Here is a 7,282-nt window from a genome sequence, read left to right on the forward strand (position 1 = left end):
TAAGTACTAAAGAATGTTTTCTACACGTTTTCCGTTAAGTACCAATGAATGAATTCTCTAAAGAATGTTCTCTACTCGTTTTCTGTTAAATACCAATGAATGTGTTCTCTAAAGAATGTTCTCTAATCGTTTTCTGTTAAATACCAATGAATGTGTTCTCTAAAGAATGTTCTCTACTCGTTTTCTGTTAAATACCAATGAATGTGTTCTCTAAACTATACCTATTATAGTTTAATTGTTGGTAAGAATCGGTAATACTGCTATTCCATGAAGTTCACTGTTTGTACCAAATAGTACCAAACAATTTGAAAACCCATTTATATTTATATAAATGTAATATTTATATAATTGTGATTAATTAGACCTTCGATTAGATAACTTTACCCTAAGCCCACAACCAAACAAGGAACATGAAATGGGGTTAAATTATATATTCTAAATCTTTTGAATCCAAATTATATAATTTACACATATATAAATATGTAATTTTGAATAATTATAACAATTTAAAAACTTAAAAGAAATTAAAAATCATAAAAATGTAGGGGTATGAACTCACCTTATGTGGGTGATTCAACTGAAGATTTGATATAGGATGATAACTTTCATGAGTGAAGTCCCGAGGCACAAACGAGTCCTATTTAGCATATTAAGATATACATATGTACATATTTAGTGAATCTAACCTCAAAAGTGTAAAGGAAACAATCTATGGTGTAAGAAATACTTACACAAGATGTGTTAGAATCGAAAATGGAAAGCTGAAATGTGTTAACGGCCTATATGGGGTGTTCACGGCCCAAGAACACTTGATGTTTTTGAGTTCACGGCCCAATGATCTTGAAGATCTTGAAGATTTGCAAGTGATCATGAGACGATAATATCTTATATTCTTCAAACCTAGAGATATGAGTTGTTACTATGAGTTGGTTATACATTGATTGCACGAAAACGCATTGGTAACTCGATGTTATAAAACGTGTCTTTGTGTATGATTCAACAAGTAGTAGAACAAGCCATATGAGTCGAAGTTTATCCATTCCTTTTACCTTCGGGATTAAAGCGATATCTGTGGGCCCCTCGATGATTTAGTGATGACACATGTGAGTGCTTGGCCAAGCCAGGACTGATTTGATTTGTTCAATCAGTCAGTCGTCATAAATCGAAAATCGGGAAACAACAAATGGACAGAGAGAATGATTGATAATCCATGTCTCAGTCTATATGATATCTAGAATGGAGGAATATATGATCACTTATCTAATGGACAAGTCATTGACAAAGGTCAGAGATCATCGGCAAGGTCAGAGTTCGACGGAAGCTTTTGAGAGCTACGATTGCCAGTCAGTTCTTGAAGTCATACGCAATAATAGTTTTAGACTTATCCAAGTGGGAGACTGTTGGATTAATGTCTAAGTCCATAACTATAATTGGTAAGACTTGACCCGACCCGGCATGGTCCATTTGGGTTGCATGGCATCATGCATTTGGATAGAGTATAATGAGAGAAATAACACTTAAGATTTCTTAATATATTATAAGTTATAATATATTAATAAGATTATTTAATTAGTATTGATCAAGAATTAGTTTGGAATTAATTAAGTGATCAAAAGAAGACTAATTAAATATATGGGTTGATTGTGTAAATCACCCATACTTGTATAGTGGGCTAATGCTCCATGGATTGTCAAGTTGGGCTAAAACCCATAAGATACTCCATGGATGCTCCATGAAGTATTTGAACCCATGGATCCAAGGAAATGGAAAGCCATGACAATTAGGGTTTACCCTAATTGTCACTAACTATATAAGCATCTTATTGTTGACAAAATCGGACACTATGTGTGATAGAAAGGGCTAGCCGATTTTCATGAAGTGTGTATGTTCTCTCAAGTTATTCCAAGTGTATTTGGTGTTGTGTGAACCATTTGAGGTGTCACACTTGGGGCACTAGGCACTCAAGCTTCATGAAGTCATTCTACATCAAAGAGGTATGTAATTCTAACTTGATATATTCATATGAATCAATGTTATTATGCTAGTTAGGATGAATACCTTGGAAAGTTCATATTTGCATTTATAATAGAGAAAACATAGATCCAAGGTATTTAGGGTTGCATGTACACTTAGGAGTGTTAGAATGCTCAAAACCCAACACCATAATGGGACTAAAATGGATTGGTTTACCTTAATGCGCCTTGTTGGGCCATAACAATTCCAATAAGCCCTAATGGGCCGTAAAACTCATTCTTTTACGCAATTTGGGCCGTAAACTACCCAATGGGTCCAATGGTCCGAAAAACCATTAATTTGGGCTCCATATTATGGACTCTAGCACAAAAGGCCCAAGCCTTTCCTTCCTTTCTCTCTCTCTCTCTCGGCTCAAGTAGATAACAAAAAAAAGGAATTAAGGGGATTAAGGAGGGTTAGCCACCTCCTTATTACATGTTGGACTTCCATGCAAGTTCACATGTCTCCATGCAACCATCCTTTCATCTATCTCTCTCTTCTCCCTCTCTTCTCTTCTTGTTTCGACCGAGAGCACCCAACACCCACACCAAATTCATTTTTAAAACACTCACTATTCTCTCAAGAACACCTTTCATTCCTCCATCAAAAATTCGAGATCTAGGGCATTTCAAGGAGGTTATTCCATAATAAATCATTATCTTTTGTAAGTCTTTACACATCCAAGCTTCATAACTTCACTCTCTTGTTAGATCATTCCTTTACACAAAGTTTTTGGTGTGTATACTCTTAGAAATCTTCTTGAGTTCGAGATCTACTCAAGGAAGTTGCTAGGACCAAACTCTTCGATTTTCTTTCTTCAAAACCGAAGCAACAAACCTAAGGTGAGTTCATACCCCTCTATTTTCGGTTTTCATATGTTTTATGGGGGAGAATGCAAGTAAAATGTGAAGATCTATGTGTATTTGTATGATATGTGTGATTTCTTGTGTTTTTGTGATATATATGTGCTAAAAATGAAAGATATTTCGAGATCTATAGTTCAAGAAGGAAACATATGTGACCTAGTTCATATTTCACTTAACATGTCAAGATAAACTAATATACAAGTTTTAAAATAACACACTACAACATAAAACTCATTATAGGACAATTTTTGTCAAATACACAAAAGTTTGGGAAAAAAGTTGTCATTTACGGTTTTTACAAGGTTCAAAATGCCAAAACAGTTAAAATGGAAATTTATATGAACATTATGTTTTTCAAAGGACTAAAAATGAAATTGTGGCTTATTGGGCTAAATTTTGGGCTTTTCGGCCCATAGGCCCAAATTTGCGAAAAATATGGATTTAAGGGGCTGAAATGGTAAATTTCTTAAAACAATGGGTAGAAAGGTAAATAAATCTATTTCTGGGGTTTAAAATGATCATATTTGTTAAAAAGGATTGAAAATGCAAAGATTTTGGATTTTGGGTAAAAAGTGTAAAATTTGCGAAAAAGGTCGACTAAAATGCAAATCTTTTAACTAATGGGTTGAAACTTTCTAAAATTTACTTTTGGGCTTAAAACATTATTTAAATAAGTGTTTGGGTCAAAGATGTCAAGAAAAATTGTTCAAGGACCTAAAATGTCATTTTTTTTATAAAAAGGGCAAAAATTGCCAACTTTACAAAATAAGGGGCAAGAATAGGTCAAACTAATGTTTTTGGTCAATTATGTTGATAATAATAATAATTGGGTCAAAATATACAAAACTTTATAACTTATGGGTTGTAAATAGAAAAATAACTATTTTATAAATCTATAAATCGTTATAAAACAAATTCGTGATTTATACGACATATCGATTAAACAACTCACAACATTAATTCTATGCAAAACAAGTAAACGTTCAAATGGTTGGGCTTGAGAGATTCTAATCATGCTTAATGGGCCTTCGTGACTCATTAACATGGCTTTTGGGCCCAACATAAATAATACATGTTATTAGGCCTCCTGTGACCCAATTACATGCTTAAGGGACCCTCAATGGTTTTTACATGTTATTGGGCCTCAGTGGCCCATTAGCATTACTAGTATGGTCCAAATAAATCATATGCGAAATAGGCCAACGCGCTTTTCGTATACTCGGCAACCTTAAATAACATACAAAATTAGTAGGGCCTAGTAGTCCTCTTCTCCTCGTCTGTTAGGCTTACCTTCTCTTCAAGTAAAATAAAATTAGATCATTAATCAAGGTTAATCAAATTCATGTGGATTGAGTGAGTAATAACGGGTGACACCAATAAGTGTCAGTCGTAGTCTGTAGTTGTAATCAAAGTCTCCTGGAGGGAGAGCGAGAGTTTGTGTATAGATCTATACGGGGGTGACTCCCCCACACCTAAGCTGTTCGCTACAGTTAGACTCGGCCAGTCTAGGGTGACAAAGTCTTAAGATCAAATTTCGGTGTTCATTAGAATACCAAGACAGACGAACTAGTCATTATAATGCATGGTTATAACGACTCACGTAGAAATCCGACATCATTAATCAAGGGAAATCATATTCATTCGATGTAACGATTAAATAAAGCAAAAACAATCATAACTTTTTATCGGAAGACATCGGGTTTTCCGGGGAAACCAATCTTACTCATTTGTACTTTCAAAAACTATAATGCAAAACTTCTCATTTATTCACGTTTTGAAATCATTCACGCATATGCTTACAGGATCATCACCACATTTTCAAGAAAAGTTTTAATACAGAAAATATCGGATTTTCTGGGATTTACAAATAACATAAACTGCTTTACATCAAACACACTTATGAACTCACCAACATTATATATGTTGACCGTTTTCAAAATAACTTGTATTCTCAGGTAATCGTTAGACAAGGAAGCATCCGGTGTGTTGAAAGTTCTTTCGTAATTGCTAATCACCAAACTCTTTATATTTTGGAATCATGTAATGTAAACCTTGTACTTGATGTAAACAATGCCAGTTGTACTATGTAATGGTTGGTGATGCATGTGTTATGTTTCATATATATTCATTGTGATGATATTTCAATTTAAGTCACGCGAGCCCTCGGACGTTTCCGCCGTCTGGTTCGGGGGTGTGACAGGTTGGTATCAGAGCTCTGTTTATAGTAAACTAGCATATCTAACCACACATTGATATGCAACTATAAACCCAGCAAGGGACTAAATAACTCTGAACAAAACAAATAAAATATACTAATAAACACTCTTATTTGTGCGACTTAGAAAAATGAACATAATAACAAATCAAAGAAGATGATTGGGAGAACCTGACATCCCGGTTAAGCAAGGACTGTTCACAGTTGTATTAGGGATGAATATAGCCTGGTCAACTACATTTCTTCGTAGTACAACTATCACATGCCCTGGAACGATCGCGATGGTCAGTAAACCCAAGGCATACCTTATTGTTAATCAAGAAGAATGCTTTAATCAAATTTTATAACAACTAAGAATATTTTAGGATTAATAATAGTTTATTGATATACCCTCCCCCCCCCCCCCTTGCAGACAGTATGGCTGGGTTCCATCTCCCTGGAGATCCGTATTTCCCCAATTAGGGAAATAACGGATGGCTGGAAGAGGAACCTGAAGAAGACCCCAAAGAGGAGTCTGAAGAGGAACCTGAAGCAGAAGTCGAGGGCGGACTTGCTGAGCCAGTGGTAGGTTTGGAAGAAGAAGAAGCCGAAGAAGACCCCGAAGGGGAGCCCGAGGAAGAACCCGGTGATGACGACGATGGTGATTCGGATGCAGAGTCTGAAGTCATCAACCCACCTTACCCGATTAGGGTGCCCGCTCATCGGATGGGCCCGAATGGCCCCACGCCTCCATGGGGCGTGGATATTTGGAAATGGAGCATGCAGCAGGGGCAGCGACCCCCATATGGGATGGCCAGGGAATTTTATGATCTGAGAGACGAAGGGCCAGCCGACCGGGCACTCCCTGTCATGGTGAGGCGGTTACGGAACACTGGCGACCTAGCCCAGGACACGGCCGAGCAACTGAATCAGATGCAAGCCGCAGTGGCCAGAGCAGAACGAGAAACTCAAGAAGTAATCCATAACTTTCATGTACGTCAAGCGATTTGGGAAGATCGACTACGAGCCACAAAACGACAGGTGGCGCGTCTTCAGGGTGCATCCACATCATCAGCCCCACCACCCGATGCATCTCAGAGCACTTCGGACCAGTAGACTTCCCTACTAGTGCTATGTTCTCTATGTTCTCTATATTATGTACTACCGACTCCATGTTTAAGTGATTACACTACTCATAGAGTCGTTATGCTGTCGAACTTTGTACCTCTATGTATGCTCTTTCGAGCAAATTTTCATGTACCAAAGTACGGATATTATTAGTGAAAAATATTATGTGTTTTATGGTGATGTTGTGACCTGCTATGTGTTTTATACTATTATTGTTTGGTGTGAATTTATGGGAACAATTAGATACAAAAATCGATTCACGAAATTCTCAACTTAAAAACAATACATACTCAACATCTTTCTGTTCCGTAAACAGCAAGATGCCTCAGAGACCAAACCACGGAAAAAACCAACCACCGACACCACCGGAAGTCAAGTCAGCCGCGTTTCAAGCCGCTGTATCTGCTACGGTCAGAGCAGCCATGGCCCAAATCCACCAGGGGAACAATGGCGGAGGAAACGGGCAGGGAGCTGGAAGTTCAAACAACGGAATAAATCAAGGACCTACCAAAACATGCTCTTACAAAGACTTCACCAACGCCAAGCCACGAACCTTTAATGGAACGGGAGGCGTCATAGCCCTAAAGAGGTGGATTGACAAAATCGAATCCGTCTTTGAAATTTCCGGGTGTCCAGATGGGTGCAAGGTCAAGTTCGCAGCATGTACCTTTGTCGATCAAGCTCTTTCATGGTGGAATGGTCACATTGAAGCCATGACCCTTCCAGTGGCAAACGCGATTCCCTGGGAAGAACTGAAGGAAATGATGTTGGCAGAGTACTGCCCTAGAGGCGAGATACAAAAGATGGAACAAGAATTATGGAACTTGACAGTTCAGAACTCCAACATCGAAGCATACATATCCAGGTTTAGCGAGCTATCCCTTCTGTGTCCGGGTATGATCACCTCAGAAGGGAAAATGATTGAGAGGTTCATCTGGGGATTAACTGCACCTATCCAAGGGAATGTCATTGCGGCAAACCCTAAGACGTTTGATAGCGCCAAAAGATTGGCCAAGAAACTGTATGATCAAGGGAACAAGAAGAGTGTTAAGATCGTGGAAGCAGATGTTAAGAAGGAAGA

This window comes from Lactuca virosa, chromosome 4, assembly GCF_052849685.1.
Source record: "Lactuca virosa cultivar CGN04683 chromosome 4, Lactuca_virosa_CGN04683_v6, whole genome shotgun sequence".
NCBI lineage: Eukaryota > Viridiplantae > Streptophyta > Magnoliopsida > Asterales > Asteraceae > Lactuca > Lactuca virosa.